This window comes from Empidonax traillii, unplaced genomic scaffold, assembly GCF_003031625.1.
Source record: "Empidonax traillii isolate 1590-97213 ecotype Southwest subspecies unplaced genomic scaffold, ASM303162v1 scaffold4:size3804566, whole genome shotgun sequence".
NCBI classification, from domain to species: Eukaryota; Metazoa; Chordata; class Aves; order Passeriformes; family Tyrannidae; genus Empidonax; species Empidonax traillii.
The window spans coordinates 2743289-2754716 of record NW_020955197.1 but is presented as its reverse complement, the minus strand read 5'-3'; the positions used below and the strand labels follow the sequence as shown (position 1 = coordinate 2754716).

Genomic DNA, 11428 nt, shown 5'->3' with positions numbered 1-11428 from the left:
AAAAAACAAACAAAAAAAACCCCCAACCAACCAAACAAAAAAACACAAAAAAAAACCAAACAAAAAACCAAACAAACAACAACAACAAAAAAAAACAAACAAAAAAACCACAAACAAACAAAAAAACCCAAACCAAACCAAACCAAAACAAAACCAAAAAAAACCACCAAAAACAAGCACTCACAAAAACATAGTGCATACTGGAATCTGGGAAAGACCAGCACCTTAGTTGACACAAGATGTGCTGTCACGTCTGTTAAAAGAAATGTTAGGTCATCTTTTCTGAGATGAAATCACAGGATCACAGAATATGTTGAGTTGAAAGGAACTCACAAGGATCATCCAGTCTAACCCTTAGCCCTGCACAAAACCATCCCCATAAGTCACATAATGGGTCTGAAAGTATCATTGAAGTGCTTCTTGAACTCTGTCAGGCTTGGTGTTATGACTGCTTACCCGGGGAGCCTGTTCCAGCACCCAACCACTTCACCTCTGGGTGAAGAACCTTCTTCTAAGATCCAGCCTAAACCTCCACTGACACAACTTCAGACCTTTCCTCTGTCAGTGGTCACCACAGAGAAGAGATCAGTGCCTGCCCCTCCTCTTCCCAGCTGTAGGCTGCAATGAGGCCCCTCCTCAGTTTCCTCCAAATGACCTCAGCTGCTCCTCATACGGTGTCCCATCAAGGCCCTTCACCATCTTCATTGCCCTCCTTTGGATACTCTAACAGCTTAATAACTTTCTTATATTGTGGTGCCCAAAACTGCCACAATATTCAAGATAAGGCTGCTCCAGTGCAGAGCAGAGCAGGACAATCCTTTCCCTTGCCTGGCAGGAGATACTTTGCCTGATGCCCCCAAGGACAGACTTGGCCCTCCTGGCTGCCAGGGCACTGCTGACTCATATTCAACTGGCCATTGACCAGGACTCCCAGATCCCTTTTCACAGAGCTGCTTACCAGCATCTAATTCCCCAGTCTGTATGTACATCCAGGGTTGCCCCATCCCAGGTGTAGAATCTGGCACTTTCTGCTTAGTGATTGCCCAGTCCTTTAATTTGTTGAGGTCTCTCTGCAGGGCCTCTCATTCTTTGAAGGAGTCAGCAGCTCCTCCTGGTTTTGTCATCTGCAAGTTTGTTTAGTATGCCTTCCTCTCCTACATCCAAGTCATTAATGAAGATGTTGAAGAGCACAAGGCACAAGAGGGAGCCCTGTGGAATGCCATTGGTGACAGGTCATCAGTCTGATGTCACCCCATCCACTGTTACCCTCTGTGCTTAACCTGGGAGCCAGTTGCTCACTCACCACCTTTTTTGTTTATCCAGCTGTGTGTTGGACAGTTTGTCCAGAAGAATACTATGAGAATAATTCCCCAAATAATCTTCTCCAGAACTTTACCATGCAGCGAGGTGAGCTAACAGGCCTGTAGCTTCCAGGTTTCTCCTTGGTCTTCTTGAGAACTGGGACAATGTTTGCCAGGTTCCATTCAGCAGGGACCTCTGATATCCGAGATTGCTCAAAAATTATGGAGAAAGGTTTTGTTATGACATCAGTCAGTCTTTTTGAGGATTCTTAGATCAATCCCATCAGTTCCCATAGATTCGTAGTTATTCAGCTCGAGCAACAGATCCCACACAGTTTCAGGGTCCACTGTAACGAGGTCTTTCTTGCAGTCATGGTACTCCAGCTCAGGGCACTGCAACCCCCTTTGCCCATCATTTTTTGATGAAAGAGGCAAAGAAAGTGTTAAACACTGCTGCCTTATCTCATTCCCTGTTTGTAAGGTTACCACTGCCTATTGACCTTCATATATTTGAAAAAAAACCCTCTTTTTATTGTCCCCAACATTTCTGGCCAGCTGCAATTCCAGTTGAGCTTTGGCTACAGGAATTTTCTCCCTACAGTGGCAGCAGTATCTCTGAAGTCTTCTCATGTCACCTAAACTTGGGCATACACGTTCCTTTTTTGACACCTGGGACAAACACTCCTCAGCCACTGACTGTTTGTGAGTCATTTGACATGAGTTGGATACCAGTGTGGCAGCTCTGGAGTGTAACCAGCCCCACAAGAGCTGTCAGAACCTGAGTTTGGTGGAGGAGCAAAACAGAATCTTACAACCCATGATTTAGTAGATTCCTGTCATTAAAATTGTCTGTGACCTGTTCTGGTGTATGAGAAACTTTTGACAGCAAAGTGACAAGGAAACTGAGCTATATGTCCCTGGGGTAGACCAAACCTTTGTCACTTTAGCTGGCATCAGAACTGCTGAGATGCATTTCCTCAGAGAGAACACCCTGTTTGTTTGAACACAACCATTTTCTTCAACTAAACCAGTATTTCTACTTTCACAGAGTATAGGATTCGTATGCTTTCATCTCTCTGTGGGGAATTTTCTTCACATGAATTACAATGGCATCATTGATATGGTGATTTTCTTGGGAAGATCTTGCAACAAGTCAGGCAGAAGCTCTAGCTAGCAATCACTTGAGCAACAAATAATATCATTAATGTCCTGGAATGCCCGTGCTTGATATTTCAGGATTAGCTTTTATTTATCATTCTGTATGCCATCTACCTGCCTCAGATGATGTGTTAGCTGTTCTTTACAGATGAAAGGCAAAAATAAAAGTCCTGCTGTATTTTAGAGGCACTTCAAACAGATATTTTTGCATTGTGAATTCCACACTACCTTTAAAGAAAAAACCTTCTGAAACAGAAGAGAGAGTGAACCCTTGCTAACATTTGTTTACATCTCAGAGTCAGTAAAAACCTATAATTACAGTCACATTGTGCCATTGCTCATGTGACAGGCTCCATTTTGTGGGACCTAACCTAAAACTGGGAAGGTGTCTGTTCCTCTGCTCTTGAAGACATTGTGACGTGAGCAGCATCAAAGAGAAGTGCAAGAGATTTACCACTATTCTCAGTTACCAAAGTCCACACTAAATAATCAGATGAACTGAGTCAGATGTCTCAAGTGCTCTTATCACACCAAGGCGAGCACATGTTGACTTTAATGGGTTTGGAACAAATTCATTCTCTGTCAGTGGAAATCTGAAACTGGATAATTTAGTAGTTTCCTAATGATCTATGATCTTTAGTACTCGAAGAAAAGGGAAAGAAAGGGAAAGTGGAAAGTTTTTCTCTTAATTGCTAATTGCTTCTAAGAGTGTTCCCTTCACTTTAACAAGATTTTGCAGTACTTCGTGTGCTTTGGCACTATGGCTGAGGGTGAAACGCGTATTTGCAAGATTCATCTGTGGCCTACTAACATGGGAACTGAGTCGACGTGTTAGACCATGAACAACAGGTCAAATTTAGATTTCAAAATTTCCTAAATGTGAGGTAACCACAACACAAAAAGGAAAACTGCAAGAACCAGAAGAAATCAAACAGTGATTTGCTCTGTCAAAACAAGTGTAAGTAAGAAAAACACAACTTGTAGGTTGTTTTTGTTGTGTAATTTCATTTGAAAGGCTATAGGGAAAAAATTGCCCCTTCAAATGTAAGGATATAGATCTGTGACACAGGGCTCTCCAAAGTAATTTGCCCAATTCCCTTAAGTGTATTTGCCAACTGTACATCAAACTACTCACAGTTGCAAGTTATGCTACAAATTTATCACATCATTTTGTTCTGTGAGGCAGTAAGTACCTACTGATGTAAGTTGTTCTAAATGAGCTATCAAAGAAAGAGGAGTAACTTTCTAAAACATCCTGGTGTTTTTCTCAAATTTTGTAGTGCTGCAGGTGTCTAAAATGTGTATCCATTTACCTAACTTATTTTACATTTATTTCGTTAAAAAGAAGGAAAGACTTCATGTGGACTTTTAAATAAATTAATTCTAGTTTTGTACTAATTTATGAACTTGGTTAGTTATCCAGTTTTGCTAGATCTTAGAAGAGGTTTTACACACTTATAAAGATGTGCTCTTATCAAGCTAATTAAAATAATAAATTAATTTTAAAATGGTAGTTGCAGTAGTGCACCTATTACTCAACCTAAGACAGGGTCTAAGTTAGGGTGCAACTAGAAAGTCAAGTGGGAGCAACCAGCTGCATATCCATTACCAAAGTATACCTTTTTTTATCACAGCTGTGTTTTAAACTGTTTCAGTGTTAAATGATAAATATTGTTAGGTTTAGATATGGTTTACTATAGAATAGGTTCATTCATGGAGTCAGAGGTGGAGGTTTGGCTTTTTCAAATTTCTGTGCAATAATTCATACACAAATTCTGAAAATGGAACTGATAAAACATCAGTGATTACTATACAAAGAACTTAAACATTACAGCTAATTTTCTCACTGAAATCTAATCCAAGGATTACCAACAATGGGGAATCTGTTTTATTTGCATTTAATTTGTACCTTCACACTATTATCTCCCATGTTTTAGATTCAGGAAATGTGGTTCAGGCTATTATAACCACATTTCATGCCACAGTTGCACTGTTATTTGAGCTCTATGCTTGGAAATGACTTACTGAAAAAATAAAGCCAGCATACTTTATTTTAATTATACTAGAGCTGTGTCTAAGTACAGAGAAATAGTACAACATACATTTAATATGGAGCACAGATTAACAGTTTTATGAGGCATAAAATCTATCTATATCATTTTCTATTTACAAATCAGTTATATATCTTTCAACAAAACAAATGCCTATAGAGTAAAAATGAATAAGGAGAGTGTCAAACTAGCAATCATGTATGCAGTAAATAACATCTTAATTGGTCTAGAATGCTGGAGCTTGATTTTTTTGGAACTAGGTTTTATTTATTGATCTATATGGCATATTATTTTTCCAGTGATTTGTACAAGTTTATTCCCTTTCCTCGATATCAGATCCATGTATCGCTTTATACTGCAAATCCCATCTGGGGAAATAGCCAAGTAACAGAAGAACAGTTGCTTCTGGAAAAGTCATCCATGTAAAAGCTTTCACTAAGGCAAGGGTAACTTCATAGTTTTTACACTTTGTCTTCTGATAAAAAAGAAGAAGACAGAGGTAGAGGGAAGAAATGCTATTACTGTGCAGTTGCCACATGATGCATACTTCAACAGGCCTTTACTCCTCACTGGTTTGGCAGCAGCAAGAAAACAAGGAAGGATGTTATGTTCCCTTTACCAGTGAGGCTAGCAGACAGCAATGGGTATGGTGGCTTTTAGACATGTTCCACAAGCTCTGGATTTGGTTCTTCTCAGGAGAATTTGTGCTTAAAATCTCCGCGATATTTCAAACCAAGTGGTGCTTCACCCCATGCTTTGCACACTGTCATGCAGCTGAGGACTGATGAATTCAATCTTCCTCTACCAAGGTGTCTGGTGAGGAATTCTTCTCTTTGCTGAAACACAGGTGTTGACTGCTTAAGTCAGTACTAGAGGAAGAGGGAAATCTCCCAATGACTCTCTTGCTCCTTATAAAAATGTAGCTGAAAATGTCACCCTGGAGGTGGGTTTCTTCCCTTAAAATTATTAAAGACTGGCCCTTAAAAGTGCTTCTGCTGTAGATGATGGAGAAAAAAGTTTACAAACAGCAGTGCTGCACTTGCTTGGCTTCTGCATTTGTGAAAGTGATGTTCTAAGCATGGAAAAGAACATGCTGTGATAGCTGTCATAGCTCTGATATAACCTTAGCTGTCTGGAAATGAGCTAATTAAATTTTTTGGTGTGTCTTTTAGAGAATACATTTGCATTTGACATAATTAGTGGTACGCAGATCCAGCTATATCCAGGGGGAATCTCAAGACAACTGCTTTGCTGACTATTAGTGCCTAATTTCTGAATGTCAAACCCTGCACATCTTAATTTCTAGAGAATAAGCTCAATTGAACTTTCTCCCAGTTATGTAAAAACTACTCAGATAAAACCAAGTGGACACCAGTGTAATGAATGTGGTTATTAAATTGTTTCAATTGAAAGAACCCTATTCTTACACCATCATAATGGGAACAATTTATCCCCACTGATCAGCCTGTCTCTTTTTTCTGAGCTCTCTTTGATCTTGAAGCATATTGCAGTGGTGTGTCCTATTGAAAAGCAAAACTGGGGCAATTTTAATGCTTTTGTACCTTACCAGTGCTCTATTTTTTCGTTGTTTAAAAATAGCTGTTAATTATAAGTGCAGTTTAAATGTCTCAAGTGACCCAGAAATGCAGGTTGGAATGAGACAGATTGTGTGTCTCATATAAAACAGATGTACTTTCACAGAGCAGTCTGAATTCAGGCCTCAATATATATCCTTCTCTAAGGTTATTTCAGTCAGATATTGAGTTTGTCTAGCATTAAGCTATAAAATCCCCCACATTTTGAACAATGAAGACAAAACTTTGGCTATATTTACCTCAAAAATAAAAAGCCGTTTTTTCAGTGTGAGGTATTTTGCTGGTAGTGTTTGATGGGATGGGAGCACTTCCCTTTGACTCCAGAGACTCAGGAGACCAGATACCTCATTTAATTTCCACCTCTTCTGTCTGTTGATGTACTAAGTCCATGCTTTTAAAGAACGTTTAGTGGTAATAAACTTCCAGGAGTTCTTCTTACTTTGACTGGATTAAGTACTCTATGAGAATGAGCCATACCTTGTAGATATAAAATTTCAATCTTTTTCCTGTGTTTTGAATGGCTGTAAGTATTTTTTTTTCTCTTCTGCCAACAATACATTTTAATTCCTGTCTGTGATGAAGTTCATCAAGAGAAATCTGAAAAATAGCATGCAAATTAAATTAAGGCAAGTTAATAATTTAAATGAAGAGCCTTAACAAATCTGTTATTTATATATCTATTTATTTATATGTTGTTAGCAATTTACAGACATTTCAATTCAGCAAAAAGACTAAGTTTCAACTTTCCAATTAGAATAGGCTGTCAAGTTCCCCCCTGGCCCTGAAGATCAGTGGTACAAATTTCAAAGCCATCCCCCCTTCATGAAACTGAATGGGTTAACAGTGAAGGAAGCCAAGAATCAACCGAGCTTGGATTATACATTCAGATCTCAGTCATTAAGAGAGACTGACACCCAGCTAAGGGCTGGATGTTGTGGGAAGGATTGGTCTGTGAGTGTGGAAGAATCTACCTGCTCTGCAGCTGAGCACTGAACCTCATCTAAAAGAACATTTTAAACTTTTTTTTCTTCTCTGTTGGGTTAATGAGCAACACCTAAATTTTGCTTCTTCATGTCACCTAAGAATAAGGCAAAAAGCAAAGCAAAACAAAACAAAAAAAGATTCCCCTTCATAACTGATTCCTTGGCTCACAGAAACTTTTTCTTAAAAAACCAGAATTTTTTCATTCATATTCAAACACTTACATCCTCATCTAGTCAGATATACACATGATGAAGAGAGAAATATGCTCATTTGATAGTGGGAGTAAGTATGCTATTTTGTTTTCCACTCTCCTGGAAATAATTTTCAATTCATTACTTAGAAAATTTCTTATGAATCTCAGAGGATGTTAAAAGAATAAATTGGCTATGATATATTGCTATTCTGTGAGTCCAACTTCAAGACATGACATAGATCTCACAAGTTTGAAACATCAGTCCCTAAAAGACCTCACTGATTATATCTGCCTCTGGGAACTTTCACTTTTATGGAAACAACAGTGTTTCCTTTAACTATTCCCACTTCAGCACTTAACACTATGACAGTGGAAAACAACGGATTTGATAGTAGCTGAAACAGTAGCACATCTATACTGGAAACAAGAAAACTAACATTTGGAAAAAAGAGTTTGTCAGCTATCACTATCTTTCCACCTCTTTGGGACTATATTCTGATGTATAAAGGATTTCTCAAGACAGAGATGTCTTTTTTTCTACTAAAACTCCATGGGCTTTGTTTTAGCCTGTAAATTTTCACAGTTTTATTCTGTGAAGGACCAGGACTAAGCCTCAATTTAAATACATGCATGAGTTAACCGCCTCTTTGACAAAGAAGTGCAAACTCAGACTCAAACATATATTTAGAACTGAGTGCAATGCTGATGTGGGATGGACACACACTTAGAAGTTCTCTCTCAGTGAGAACTTTAATTTGAATTTAGGTGAAAAGATTTTAACTGCACTCAATATCCCCTAAACTGTATTGGTAGGGGAATTGTACTCAGTACAAGAAAGCTGTATTTCAAGGGTGGTTTGGGTCAAAATTACTTTTTGTGTTTTAATTTTAAATTTCCTTTCTCTAATAAGTGACAGTAATGATGTTACCATACTAAAATCAAAACCATTTGATATATGAGGTAATGACTGTTCTGTGGTGGCTTTTTGTTTGTTGTTTCACCTTCCCCCCCAACCCCCTCCAAAAGAATGGGCAATCAGCTTAGGAAAGATTTTCATGTTTTACTTTTCATAGAAATTGGCAAACCAGAAAATTTGTGTCTCTGAAATGAACAAATATGAAAATAAGGCGAGTCACAACATGTGAGGAGAAAACACTGGGAAGCAACTATCTATGGAGGTAAAAGTCACAAAGACTTTTCTGAAATCCACAGGGAAGACAGCACAGATCATCTAAATAATAAACAGGTAGCAAAGAAAAGTAGGCTGCAAGGTTAAGAGGCAATAGTGATAGAGGACTCTGCTGCTTTACATCTATCTTCATGGCAACACGCCTCTGTGTATAGTCCTAAACTGGCCTCTGTTGAATGGCTGAACTCGTTTTATGGACTAGTAGTTCTATTCAGGCTTGGCAAAGTTCATGCAAACATGCTGAGTTTTTGCGTGGTAACATTAATTAGACTTTTTAAAAAAAGTAAGTTAAACAATCTTTTAGTAGGTTCCTATATGACAGGGAAAAATTCCCACTCTATTAGGGAATCATTGTGCTTGCTGGGACTAGTTCTGTTATGATTTCTTATTTCAGACATAAAACAGAAGAGTTGTATCTTGCATATCACAGAGAACATATACATGTATATAAATGCTTTCTATATTCAGCCCTTGAATTTGCTGTCATAAATTGTAATGAATGAACCTCAAATATCTGGAGACTTTTTCAGATAGGGACTCACTGATTTAAATATCCGTGATCCCTCCAATGAAGTCATCTTTCTACTCAGCATCAAAAAAACTTTTTGTTGTCATCCTTTGTCTCATTTCAGACACTACGCATCTGAGGGCCTTTGGAGTAGGTCCAGAGGAGTGGAGCAAGAGCAAGCTCAGGGAAATATGATCCATGAAGAAACCCCAAACTGAGGCTGTTCAGCTCCTAGAAATGAACACTGACAACAAACATGGTCATGGTGTTTGTTCCCCTGCTGAAAATCCTGGTGAAAAAGAGCAAAGAGATTCATCCTCTCCAAACAGAGAGAGTAGAAAAATTAATTATAGGCTTGAGCTGCCAAAAGGTGGAATTAGGCTGGATGTAGCAGCTTTTTTTTCAGAGATGGTTATGGGAAGGTACCACAACTATGATAGAGAGAGATATAAAGGGAGATTAGACAGAAATAGTTTTTCTACTTTGGAGATGCATCTGAAGTGTTTACACACCCTTTGACTGTATTTTCTCCTAACAACTCTTTCCTTTTCCCTTACCAGTAACTCATTGCATTTCTTCCTACTCTAACACTTCCAAATAAAGATTTATTGCCTTCCATAAAAGGTATTTACCAGTGTGTTGCTCCTTTCCTATACTTCCACTTCCCTTTTGCAGTTCTAATCTCTCAGTTGCAGCTATCTATGAAGATGTAATCAATAAATGAAAATAAATTGAAAAAATACAATGTGAGGAGGTGAATTGGATTTTTGGTGGCCTGCCAGCTGGCCTTTGGATTTGCATTTACAAGTCTCTCATAATCAGCTATTTCCTGATTTACATCTTGTACTTAAACCCAAACTGATGGTCTTAAACTTGGTGTCAATGTTTTAGCAGTAGCTATGTGCATAAGAGTTTTGTAGTTATAACTGCTTTATTTTATATTTTTCTGATGAGATTAACATTTTGCTGTCATTTTTGCCCACAAGTTCCTTGGCTTTTACAGTGATGAGGAGCTTGGAGACAATTCCATACTTACATTATGCTAATTCCAAAACTGTTTCATGTAAACTAAATAAACTCTCCTCACATGAGGTACAGAACGGGCATCCTTCCCAGAGAGTGTCCTAATGGACTAGCTTCTTTTGATTGTCTTTAATTCTTTCCCTTTCCCTTTTTCATCATACTTTGCCTCTTACTCTCTAGTTTGATGAATTTTGTTCTTGGTGATAGACCTGCTTCAATAAAAAGATAAGAAAATATTCTGAATAAGGGTTTGCATGGTAGATAAGGCATTTTTTTTTCAAGGAGGAGGGCTTTCAATAAAAGAGGCAGAAGATAGACTTCAGATCCAGTGGGCTTCCCATCACCAAGCTATTGTAGAAATGGGAAGGAAGACCACCTCTCCCTTTCCCTGCAAGGAATGAACAAACATTATGCTTTTGGTGGTGGTTAGTTTTTTGGTTTTTCTTGACCCAAAACTTGTGATAATAAATCAAAATCATATAAATTTTAATAACTATAGCTGGAACAAATATTATTAGGAGAAATCAAGTCAATGATTAGCCATAATGGTGCTCAGACATTGCTGTCTCAGGCTCTGGGTGGAGGCCAAGTCAACGAGTCTGTAACACACTGTTATCTTGGACTATATTGAACAACATCTGGGGTTTGATTAAAAATATATTTAGCTATACTTTCAAATTCTTCTATGCAGCAGATTTATCATTACAGCTTTGTCCCATTTCCCAGGGCTCATGCTTCGTGCTCCCACTCGTTGCATCCCATGGCTGCTACCAGCACTGGTACAAAATTACAGTGCCATCATCCACAGGTTTGTCAAATGTTGTTTGTCACCACGAAGAGAGCTGTGGGCAGAACTGCCAACAGATGCTGTTTATTACCTCTTTTACTGTATTTGCTCTCTTTGAGAGCAAAACTAGAGAAAAAATGTCAGTAAGTTACACTATGTTTCTGTAAATTACATCCTATTCAAAATGGCCAGGAAATTTTTATTGCCCATATTTTGTACCATACTATCCTTTGAGACAAAGTGATGTTAAGCTCAGGGTATTTTCCTAGGTGCTAAATCCACACTAATCATTGAGGGTAGAAAAGAAGAAATTTAAATTTCTGTGAACTACAGATCCATTATAACACGCAGGGATTTAGCATGATTGGACCTGTAGGTAACCAACTAATGAGCTAACTCTGTGGCTGTTGATAAGGAAAATGATTCCACTACAATTCAAGTGCTTCATTACATCCTACTGCAAGTCAACATTATACGTATTTTCTAAGTTTCAAAGTGGAAAACATTCATGCAGTCTAAAGACAAAAGCTTTATGCACATCTTTGTCCACAGGAGATTGTGATGCACTACTTGATATTTTCCTGTACACTGTACAGTTCTGTTCTGTCACAATTCCTTATTGCTACTGTATATTTGGTT

The 11428-nt window shown here is 38.2% G+C and overlaps 1 long non-coding RNA gene across 1 annotated transcript in view; it reads left to right on the top strand.

Moving 5' to 3' along the window:
* LOC114054701 overlaps positions 1-10869 on the top strand; it is a 20819-nt gene extending 9950 nt beyond the window's left edge. Inside the window, exon 3 of the long non-coding RNA XR_003570555.1 lies at positions 9104-10869. This is a non-coding gene — a long non-coding RNA (uncharacterized LOC114054701). The remainder of the gene's footprint in view (positions 1-9103) is intronic.
* Positions 10870-11428: the final 559 nt, after the last annotated feature.